Source organism: Phyllobates terribilis, unplaced genomic scaffold (genome assembly GCF_046119375.1).
Source record: "Phyllobates terribilis strain yellow unplaced genomic scaffold, ASM4611937v1 Scaffold_11__3_contigs__length_659146591, whole genome shotgun sequence".
NCBI lineage: Eukaryota > Metazoa > Chordata > Amphibia > Anura > Dendrobatidae > Phyllobates > Phyllobates terribilis.
In genome coordinates this window covers 229364182-229376601 of record NW_027362771.1, presented here as the reverse complement: position 1 = coordinate 229376601, position 12420 = coordinate 229364182, and the positions used below count along the sequence as shown (strand labels likewise).

The 12420-nt window shown below is 37.9% G+C and overlaps 1 protein-coding gene across 2 annotated transcripts in view; it reads left to right on the top strand.

Annotated features, from left to right (window-relative positions):
* The window catches only part of GRM8 (glutamate metabotropic receptor 8), a 1775795-nt gene that overhangs the window by 885925 nt on the left and 877450 nt on the right, over positions 1–12420 (top strand). The window lies entirely within an intron of this gene.

Below are 12420 nucleotides of genomic sequence, written 5' to 3'. Positions count from 1 at the left end.
TCATCAGGACCAGCAATTTTTTCACCGATCTTGATGAGGGGGCATGGTGGAGTCAGAGACTCCTGATTCATGAAATGGTTCTCCACTCAGTGGAGTAAGATTTCTAGAGTATCATGCTCTTATGTGAGATAAACTGGTGTGAGAATGACAAAAGTTGCAAAATATTGACTTTTCAAAGCAATTTATGCCAGAATTTTGGTGAAATTGCTTTGATGAATGGACCACATAGAATGGAAAACTCCGTAGTTATTTTATCTTATCTCCACTCAAATTATCAAGACTCACAATCTACAAGAAAAAAAAACATATTTTAAAGGGAACATGTCACCAAGAAAATATAATCTTCAGGCGTGATGTTAACCCCTTTACCACTTTGGGTTTTTCCGTTTTTGCGTTTTAATTTTTTCTCCCCTTCTTCCCAGAGCCATAACGTTTTTATTTTTCCATCAATATGGCCAAGTGAGGGCTTGTTTTTTGAGGCAGGAGTTGTACTTTTGAACGACACCATTGGTTTTACCATAGCTTGGACTGGAAAATGGGAAAAAATTCTAAGTGCAGTGAAATTGCAAAAAAAGTGCAATTCCACAATTGTTTTTTGGATTTTTTTTAACATGTTCACTAAATGCTAAAACTGACCAGCCATTATGATTCTCCAGATCATTACAAGTTCGTAGGTACCAAACATGTATAGGTTCTTTTCTATTTATATGATGAAAAAAAAAAAGTGGGTGATTTGAACTTTTAGATTTTTTGCATTTTTTTTAATATATTTAAAAACTTTTTTTTTTTACTTTTCACTGCCTTCAATAGTCTCCATGGGAGACTAGAAACTGCAATCATCCAATCGCCTGTGCTTCAGCCCTGCTGTGTGTAGCAAAAATGCTCACTTGCCATGATCACCGACCGCTGGGCGGCGCTCATAGCATCCCAGCAATGACAACCACAGGGGTCTCCTGCAGATCCCGGATTGTCATGCCAACTCATTCGTGACCCGCAGTCATGTGACATTGGCACCGATGGGCAGGATTAGTAACGAGCTTCCAGTAAGCGCGAGTTAAATGCCGCAATCAGAGATTGGCAGCGACATTTAACTAGTTAACAGCCGCAGGTGGATCGCTATTCCATTCGCGGCTGTTAGGGGCAAGTGACAGCTGTCATGTGCCTAAAAACATGCGGGCTCAGTGCCAAAGTCTGCATTGAGTGCAGGGATATGACCTTGGACATATGAGTATGTCCAAGGCTGTAAAGGGGTTAAAGAGTGGGAAAAGCTGAGTACATGGATATATAGTTTTGTAAAGAAATATTCAGTATAACCTTTATTTTATTCATTTAATCCTCTGCTCCTTCTTGGATTTTTGGTCCAGTGGGTGGTCCAATCAGCGACTGACATCTGTATCTGTATGTACAATTATACAAAGAAAGATGTCAGTCACTGATAGGACCTCCCACTGGACCGAAAATCCCAGAAAAAGCATAAGATTAAGTGATAAAAACACCAGTTATACTGAATCTTTTCTCAAAAACTATATATATTCATCTTGCATGCTGTATATCAGCCTCTGAGCCAAATCCTGACTGATGGCAACCCGTTCTTACCTAATCAGTGCTTGGAGTTCATCACAATTTCTGTATTTGTATTTAATCACTCCTTGGTATTTTGATTGATAGCCTGACACATGAGACATACTGAAACAAATGGGCACTACCATATGTCCTGAGATTATTCATGTGTAGGCTTGTTTTCATACAAGAGAGGAGGTTCACTCACAATTTTACCTAAGAACACTGCCATGATTAAAGATTGATATCTAAAATTCATTCAAGAGCAGCTTCTCCCAATGATCCAGGATCAATTTAGTCAGAAGCAATGCTATTTTCAGCATGATGGAGCACCATATCATAAAGCAAAAGTGATAACTAAGTAGCTCAGTGAACAAAACATTGAAAATTTGGGTCCATGGCCAGGAAACTCCCCAGTTCTCCATCCCATTGTGAACATGTTATTAATCCTCAAAACATGGATCGGCAAACACAAATACAGAAATTATGATAAACTCCAAGCACTGATTAGGTAAGAACGGGTAGCCATCAGTCAGGATTTGGCTCAGAAGCTAATATCCAGCATACCAGGCTAAATTGCAGAAATAAAAGGGTCAACATTACAAATATTGAGTTTTTGCATAAACTTGATGTATTTAGCAACAAAACATTAAAAACTTATGAAATGCTTATAATTGTACTTCAATAAGCATAGAAGCATCGGACTAAAAGATCTAAAAACACCGAAGCAACAAACTTTGAGAAAGCCAAAATTTCAGTCAGTAGCAGAATTTTGGCCACGACTGTACTCAAGATATTTAAGAGGTTGTTCTGGATATAATTTTTTTTAACAGTAGAGAATACTTAAAAAAAACAAATACATCCTTGAAATCTTTTGCTCTAGCATTGACTTTTGGGTGGCACCCTCCATTCCATATTTACTTACCTGCCATTAATCATTTGTCATTAGTCCGCATAACCACTGCAATAAATCACTTGCCTGCGCAATGATGCCTTTAGGTATAGCACAAAACCATTAAAGGGGTATTCCCATCTCCAAGATCCTATCCCAATATATAATAGCTGTAATAATAATAATATTAGCAAATACCTCCAATTAGAAATGTAGTAAAGTATTTTTGATTCACTATCTCTCTTTCCTCATGCGCAGGTATCGCAGGACCTTAGGTATCCATGGTTACGTCTACTGATAAAGTCACAGTTAGTTAGCTAGTTGCTAGAGGTCATAACCATGGATACCTAAGGTCCTGCGATGCCTGCACATGAGGAAAAAAAGATAGTGAACCAAAAATACTATACTAAATTTCTAATTGGAGGTATTTGCTAATATTATTATTACACCTACTATATAATAGGATAGGATCTTGGAGATGAGAATACTCCTTTAAGGCCAGTGATGTGGCAGTTACATGGATATGCAGTATGCAATCAGCTGTGGAAAAGTAATCAAAGACCAATGACCAGAAGGGATCATTAGACCGACACTACTGGAGCATTGGGTATTATAGAAGTGAATGATTCTTTTTTTAAAAAGCTTTCCTTGTGGATATAGATAAAAAATGTACCCTAAAGAACCATTGAAAATGTTTTACTCTCTTAAACAACTACATATTTCCAGTTGAATAGATATAGGTGTGCAAGCACAAATAGATACCATGGAATTTCCACATTTGCAGTAAATTAATCCTATCTGCCACAAAATTAAATCAATTATTCTTCTTTTAATGTGTCACGTGAATTTTTGCTATATCTCCTCACAAGTTTGTTAGCTCTAAATCACTTCTTTGCTCTTAAACTCACATTTTCTTCAGACTACTTAATTTTCAAAGTAAGACAGCAGCTAAACCTTAATTTAAAAGTCTCAAGGGAAAATGCTTTGTTTTCAAATACTTGAAAAATCCATTACAACAATTTAGATCTTTAATGGTTTATCAGCAAGGGACACAACAGTTTTGTTCTCTCTGACTTTCTTGTGCAATACGCATTGAAATTTTTTACTTTGACCCCATTGTAAATGTGACTTTCTGAAAGTATGTTTCCACAGAGTTGAAATCTTTGTAAAGTAGAGCAAACATATTTTTGCATGTGCTACTTTACAAGTCATTAGCACATATTATAGGTTTACGAACTTGCCTTATGGCATGAACATTTAACGTTTATTGAGAATGTTTCAAAATGGCAGGTGTGTTAGAAGAGATACAAGAATTGGCACACATAGAACAATTCAGCAAAATCCAAGTGTTCCTTTCTTCTGAGACCAGCAATTTGCCCAAACAGCAGTTTATGTCCACATATATAGCATTGATGTGTCTGAGAAAATGCAAGAATCAAAAATTGTCATAAGTTGGACACAATAGATGAACACTTGTTCATTTCACCCTAGATGAATTCCAAAATAGTGTCAATACTTGGAAGTTTCTTCTGAACTGAAAACCCAGTGATGCTGCAAATGTATTATCAGCAAATATAGCCAAGAATATAAGCAATGAATGGATACCCTACAGTTTAGAAATAGACAATAGTAATAGGTGTAAAAATTTAAACCTGTAATATGGTGCCCAAATGCAATCTAGCAAAATGTGCACTCCAAAAGCCAAATGGAGCTCATTATGATTTGTTTTTTCTTATGATATGTAAAAATGCTATTTTAAATATTTTTTAGTTGTTCAGTCTATAAAATCAAATTATTTATATGGTATTTTTAACACTTTATTGCTCCATAATACACTATTATGTCATGGAGTCCGTGAAGTTGTTTGGAGCAGGCACAGTTTCTGAGCACGCTCCACACACAGCAAATGCCAGCTATATTACATAGCTGACATCTTCCTCTAACTACAATAATTAATGTGACCACCAATTGCTGTAGTTAACCTATTTAATGCCACTGTTAATCAATGAGAATAGGAGGAAGAGCTGGGGTGAAAAAAAGCGCAATATGGTCTTATCTAGTGATAAGTTGGCATTCAATAAATAAACTTGCTCATCTGATGAAGTTGTTTACTGCCCAAGAATGTAAATTTCTTTAAATTATTCTGCTGCAGACCCATGGGTTAAAAAAACCCCATAGAAGCCAGAATGAGAAGAAATGAGGGTTTCTCTGCACTGCTGATAGGGATCACCAGGGTTAATGGAAATCCACAGGAGTAATCCAGTAAACACAATAGCAGAAATTTGGTTAATTATCTACGTGTTTCAAAGTCATCCAACTTCTTCATCAGGATACAATTGTAAGGGTTAATCACAGTTTACTGTATTGTTGGAGATTTGTGATGTAATACATGATCTGGCCAGTAGAGGGCAGCGGAGAGGCCAGAGTTGCAGCGCAGGGGTTTGGCAGTTGGTGACTGTTTCTAAAGGAGTTCAAGGACAGTGAAGCTACGCATTGTTGAAAAAAAGGTCTGAATAGAGTGGTGTGACTCTGATCTTTTTTTGGTGACTCTGGGATGCGTTGTTTGGCTAGTCATGAGCCAACTCGGTGCACAGCATCTTTGGCTAGGCCACAAGAGGCCTTATTTCTATGTACATAGAGATGCCCTGTGTTAGAGAGGTTGGCATTCTCTAACAGATTCCAGTCAGTGTTTCTGATTATTCTGGACTCAGCCCAACAAGGAACCGTCCACTTCAGTCTCAGGACTTACCGGTACCATTTACAACTGAATATACAGGGTGGGCCATTTACATGGATACACCTAAATTAAATGGGAATGGTTGGTGATATCAACTTCCTGTTTGTGGCACATTAGTAAATGGAAGGGGGAAAACTTTTCCAGATGGATGGTGACCATGGAGGACATTTTGAGGTCGGCCATTTTGGATCCAACTTTACGAGATGTGCAGCATCTGAAACAACGGCTACTGGAAGCCTGTGCTAGCATTTCTTCTGCGGTGTTGCTATCAGTGTGACAAGAGTGGGAGAAGAGGGTTGCATTGACAATCCAATGCAATGGGCAGTACTTTAAACACATTTTATAAGTGGTCATAAACTTGTAAAAAACTCATGAAAGAATAAAGTTATGTTAAAACCAAGCACACCATTATTTTTATTAGGAAATTCTCAATAAAATTGATGTGTCACATGACCCTCTTCCCATTGAAAAAAATAAAGTTGGACCCAAAATGGCCGACTTCAAAATGGCCGCCATGGTCACCATCCATTTGGTAAAGTTTTCCCCCTCCCATATACTAATGTGCCACAAACAAAAAGTTGATTGTAACATCCCTGGTGGCGTGCTGGCATGGCTTACCATGTCCCACCATGCTAGACCGCCAATTTACCTATCAGTCCAGGCTATGCACTATACTCCTTTACTTGCTGTGCGCATGTCTCTTGTCTGCTGGCTTAGGGAGGTGGCGCTAGTACTTCCTGATTCTTAAAGTTACAGTGTGTGCAGTCCTAATGCGTCACCAGCCTATTGCTGTGAGTCACTGGATACTTAAACCTCCCCCACCCAGTGGAAGGTGCCTGAGCAACACTTTCTTTCAGTGTATTCTGTGAAACTGAGTTTACAGGTCCTGTCCTGTATCTTGTCTGTTTCCGACACCCTGGGGGCTGAGTACCCAAGCCCGTTACCTGTATCTGTGACTTCTAGTCTATTCCTGATCACCCTGGGGGCTGAGTACCCAGGCTCGTTCCTGTATCTCGTTCCAGTGTCAGTTCCTGTCTGAACTGTGTCCTAGCCCGTTACCTGTTTGTCTCTATGTCCAATCCTTCCCTTTTCCTGCAGTGTCTGAACCAGTACCCAACTCAAACTCGTTGTCTCTGTATTTCTGTTTGTGAGTTTTGTGTCCACTCGCTACTTCATTGCAAGTACCTTGTGTGTATCTGGTTCTGTTTGTCCCATTTCCCTGCCTCCGTTTTTACCTCCTGTGTTCTAGCTATCTTCCTGTGTTTCCCAGTCTGTTGCATGTGAACAGAGCCCTGTCCTGTCTGCCTGCTCCACTCTGCTCTGCTCCGTTTGCCCTCTGCACCTGCAGCTTAGCTCTGCTCTGCCCGGCTTGTCCGCCGCACCTGCAGTTCTGCTCTGCTCCGCTTGTCCTACACACCTGTGGTTCTGCTCTGCTGCACTTGTCCTCCGCACCTGCGGTTCTGCTCTTTTCTGCTCCACTTGTCCTCCACACCTGCAGTTCTGCTCTGCTTTGCTCCGCTTGTCCTCCACACCTGTGGTTCTGCTCTGCTCTGCTCCGCTTGTCCTACGCACCTGCGGTTCTTCACTGCTCTGCTCCACTTGTCCTCCGCACCTGCGCTTCTGTCTGCTCCGCTTGTCCTATGCACCTGCGGTTCTGCTCTGCTCTGCTCTGCTTGTCCTCCGCACCTGCAGTTCTGCTTTGCTCTGCTCCTCTTGTCCTCCGCACCTGCGGTTCTGCTCTGCTCTGCTCCGCTTGTCCTCCACACCTGCGGCTCTGTTTCTGTATCCCAGTCTGTACTGGTCCCTATCCAGCCTGTTTTCCTATTTGCCAGTACCGGCCTCTCTGTATACCAGCCGAGCCTGCCTGTACCTGCCTGTCTGCATACCAGCCGTACCTGCCTATACCCACCTGTCTGCATACCAGCCGTGCCTGCCAGTACCCACCTGTCTGCACACCAGCCGTGCCTGCCAGTACCCACCTGTCTGCATACCAGCCAAATCTGCCCGTTCCTGCATTCCCCAGTGTGAGTCAATAGCTGTGACCAGGGTCTGACCAGGAGTAACACCTGGGCCACCTCCCACGTCCCTCCTCGGACCATGGAGTCGACTAAGCAAACGTGTGTTTGTGGTCAGATCTGGCGAGGCCCCTAGTCACGCACCTCCAGGCACTCCATGGTTTGTGGCCCAGTGGGACCACTAACCACATTCACGCCAGTCAGTCCGGGCGTCAGCGTAACATTAATATCACCAACCATTCCCATTTAATTTAGGTGTATCCATATAAATGGCCCACCCTGTATATGTGCATATATAAATAACTTTATAGAGGTCTAGTTAGTTAGGAGAAAAGGCCTCTTTTGTAAGAGACACAGAGTAAACTGCTCTGAATAGGCGATTACTAGAATACTGGCACAACACTGTCGCTTTATGACTTTATGCATTGAAAGGGTTAATCGCATGTATTTTTGCTGGCATATAACTGTTAATTTTGTTAACTGTACCTGTGTATACTCTAATTTAGTGTTATTGAGAGAAATTGCTGTCATCGTATTTGTTATTTATTCACTGTTTACCAACCATCCTTTCCTTTGTTTTTTTATAAATTGTTTAGTAAATATTTATAATATATTAGTTAATATTTGTGCTTGTCTGCTAATTGCTGCTATACCCCTCGTCCTGTGGCCGTCCCTCTCCCACGCTTCACCACCACAGTAAAAACATATATGCAATGTGACTTTCTTAAATAGGATGAAAATTCAAAACAAGTGCGCCAAACAGACAAGTGCACATGGTGTGTAAAAGTTCATCACTTGTCCGTTTCAAATAAAGTTCATTGAATGGAAAAAAGGGAAAAAAAGGTAATGGGAAGTGAAAAAAAACAAACAGAAAAAACAGAAATTAAAAACATGGCAGTGTTGTACGGAAGAGTAAGAAACCTTGGACACAAAAAAATATAAAAATATATAAAATATATGTTTTTAATTTAAAAAAATAAATAATATATATGTATAAATTAGAGATTGTCTATTATATATAAAAATATGTGAGGAATTATTAGTATAGTGAGAAAGTATTATTGAAATGGTGGATAAATGGATTCAAACTGACATTGTTAAGGAAGAAGGGTTAATATAGTGTGTGTGTAGTGCAGTGAGCTAGAGTGGATAGGTGAAAGCAGAGAGTAAATATAATATGTATACTAAAAAAAGATGCATATAGACACGAAATGCGTGAAAGAAGTAGAGGACACCTTGCCACACAATGATGTTCCCACCAACAAACAAATACGATATGAAGTGCCTTTTGGCCTCCAACATGGTGTGCAATATGGTATTCAAAGAGTTCAATTTTGGTCTCATCTGATTAGACTATATTCTACCAGTATTTCACAAGCTTGTCTAAAAGTTGTTGAGCAAACTTTGATCCCCCTAGAACATGCTTTATGTTAAGGAATGAAGTCTTGCATGGTCAGCGTTTCTACAGACCATGGAGGTTAAGTGCATTCCATATTATTTTCTTTGAAACAATTGTACCTGCTAATTCCAGGTCTTTCTGTAGTTCTCCACAGGTGGTTCTTGGCTCTTGGACCACTCTTCTGATAATTCTTTTCACTCCTCTGTCTGAAATCTTGAGGGGAACACCTGGTCGGGGCCAGTTTATGGTGAAATTATGTTCTTTTCTACTTTTGAATTATGGCCCCAACAGTGCTCTATGGAACGTTCAGTAGTTTAGAAATACTTCTGCAACCAATGCCATGAATATGTTTTGCAACAATAAGGTTGTGAAGGTCTTGAGACAGCTCACTGGTTTTACCCATCATGAGATGTTTCTTGTGTGGCACCTTAGTAATGAAACACCTTTTATAGGCCATCAGTTGAACCAGCTGATACTATTTTTCAGTAAGTGGCAGGAGTGCTTTCTAATTACTGATACATTTCAACTGGTGTCATGACTTTCCATGGATTTTTGCACCTCTCTTTCTTTATATGTTCAATATTTTTTCCGGTGTCATTTCTCAATTTTACACATAAATTAATTTATTGACATCTATGGTTTGATTTCTTTGCCTGTGTGGATTGGATGGGTTGTTACCGACATCTGGTGAGAATTTCATGGCAATAGCATCTGTAGTAATATATTTACTTAGAAAATTGGTGACTTGTTCAATATTTATTTCACCCGCTGTATATATACTGTATATATATATTTGGTATCACAGCATCCATACAAGTCAGATGTATTAAAATGTAAAATTAATTAAGCCAACTGGTGAACACTGTAAAAGAGTTAAAAAATCAAAATACCCACTTGAGGTTTTTCAGTCGCGGCACTATTACTAAAAAATGCAATAAAAAGAAATCAAATCATAGTATGCACCCCAAAAATTGTATAAATAAAAACACCAGTTTGTTAGACAAAAACAAGACCTCACACAACTCCATTGATGGAAAAATACAAAACGTATGTAAAATGGAGACACAAACTACATTTTTTTAATGAAGTTCAACATTTTTATGCCAATAAAATAGAAAAAAACTATATATTTTTGGCATCACCAAAAACACTTATCTGATAAATCATATTATCAGGTTAATTTTACTGCACAATACACAAAAATAAAACCCAAAAAACAATGGTGGAATCACATTTTTTTTTCACCATTTCATGCCACTTTTATATACATATATGGAAATGATAACAAATTTTCATAAGCTTCACCTTTATCAGCTGTATATTTTAGATTTGGAGCGCCTTTAAAGAACCATTACATAAAGCATTCATTTCCATTTTGTACTCTGTGCAAGAATATGAATGACTTCAAATCTCAAAATGACTTGACTATTAATGTAGATCATGCATGCAATGCATTGCAGTTCATAAGCTTTTAAGAAGCACTTAAATAGTCTTTAGTCACATTATAAGCCATTCTTTTAGATGATTAATGTATTGTTTTTGATTTATGTTCGATGTTACAGAATATATTACCTGAAATAGAGGATTTCGCTGAGAGAGGAAATGTGGTAACCACTATTCCTCGCTAAGCCGCATGTCCAGATTTTAAATAATAGATTTATTAATGAAGACTTGAAGCAAAGCATAGTTGTGCTTATATTGTATATATTTATGCATGGGATTAATTAGGATGTAATGAATCTTCTTTTTCATGTGTTTGTGATTTTTAAACCTGATGCAAAATTCTTTTATTTATTGAACTTAGAAAATAACATTGAAATAATACAGTGGATAAAATGGCATTCAAATGCATATCAATAAAGCAAAGGTGATTTGTGATGTTAAACTTACAAGTGACCATGGCACAATGAAAAATCAGTCTGAATAAATGCAATTGCTAGTTGTTTGCAAAGGTGTATAAGCTTCCTGACAAATGGAATGGAGTTTATTCAAGGTAGTCGATAGAAAACTCTTCCTTTGAGCAACTTTCATAGTTTTTATTTGAAAAAAATAGAAGCTTTACTTGATGTGCTTTTGAGTTTTATTACTGATATTTGTAGCTTCCTGAAAGTGCAAATGCAAACACACACACACACTTTCTTACTAAAATTGTTTCTGAACTAGGTCAAAACCTCATATTAAATTTTGATATTAAAATTTGATTTTCAGTGCTTTAATCCCAGTTACTCTATAGTATGCATTGTAAACCATCCATAATTCATAATATCTAAAAGTGAATCATTCCTTAGTGTTCTCAGAGACTTTCAATTCATTAATTATTGGCTATGTAATGAAATCATTATTTGGCATGATATAATTATTTGTTGCTATAAAATTGCCTCAAATATCAAGTAAACATGTGAGGCTATAATAAAACCTAAAGTGCTTAAAGAATTGGACTACAGGAAAAAAACATCGTAATTCAAAACATTCTTTGTTGCCAAAAATTGTGTGCTAAAGCATATTCTCATGTCTTTAAACTTATGCATGCAAATACAGACCCTAGACCCAAAATAGATTTCTCCTCTAATTCCTCTATCTCAATTTCTTCCTTTTATGTGCATAACTGCAAGAATTAAAGTCCAAGATAGACTCGTTTCTACTCATAGAGGAAGTGCAGCAAGTGAGTGACCATAGTAGAGTGGAAGAAGAAAAGGGGAAACTGGAAAGCAATTGATTAAAAGGGCAAGCAAGGGAGGAAAAAATATGTCTTTCCTGATCCAAACTCAATTGCTGTCTTTGTTGGTCAAGATGGAAGCTTGGTGGGTCAAGTTTTGACATTAGAGCTGATCAGATATTTTGAAATTTGAAATTTGAATTTGCTGGCTTTGCCAAATTTTGCTCAAAATTTTGATTGCTGCAAATAATAAATTTGTGTGGATATTAGTACTGGGAAGAGGGGAGAGAGAGTCCACAATCATAATACATCTAATCCACTTACTTGGTGAATCTGGAAATTGAATATAAATTCTGTCATACATACTACAAGTCCTGAACCAAACTGTGCTCCACAGAGAACCGCTGATCTCTGATGACTCTAGGAACCGCTAATCTGCTGACCACTATCGTTTTTGAACATTATGTGGAAGCCTGTTCTACCATGCAAAACAATATTAGCCGGCTCTCTGATTTTTTTAATTTGAGAATCGAATCTTAAAGCGATCAAATTCACATGGAAGCACAAAATTCTAGGGATTTAAAAGTATGGATTACATTATATTTTAAACAGCTATATGCACATATATTTGATTTGAGGGAGATGGAGAGAAGGCTACTGATAGGTTTAATTTAATACTCACCCCTTCAATAAAGAAACTTCTCAATTCTTCGACTCCTCCCCCAAAAGTCATTCATTTCCTATTCAGTCATATAAACTTGAAACTTACAACTGTCTCATAGTGATTGATTATTTCATTGTGCAATTCTTGCTAAGTAGATAATGCTGCCAGTAGAATTGTCTGCTGGATTATCTAACTACCTGTAACCTGCTGGGTTGGTTTTGTATATATATATATATATATATATATATATATATATATATATATATAAAGAGAGAGAGAGAGCTGAAGTATTTTATGTTTAATACCCTTGCACCCAAACTACTGTACTAACATCAATTTTCTCCATTTTCTTCTCCTTTTCCTTCTTTTATAATGCAACATAGGACCAAAATGCCACTTAGCTCGGGACTATAGCATGTGAATTATAACTAATGCACAGCTGATCATTCCCTTAACATAACTTCAATAGTGAGCAGTAAAAACACAAGCCTATAATT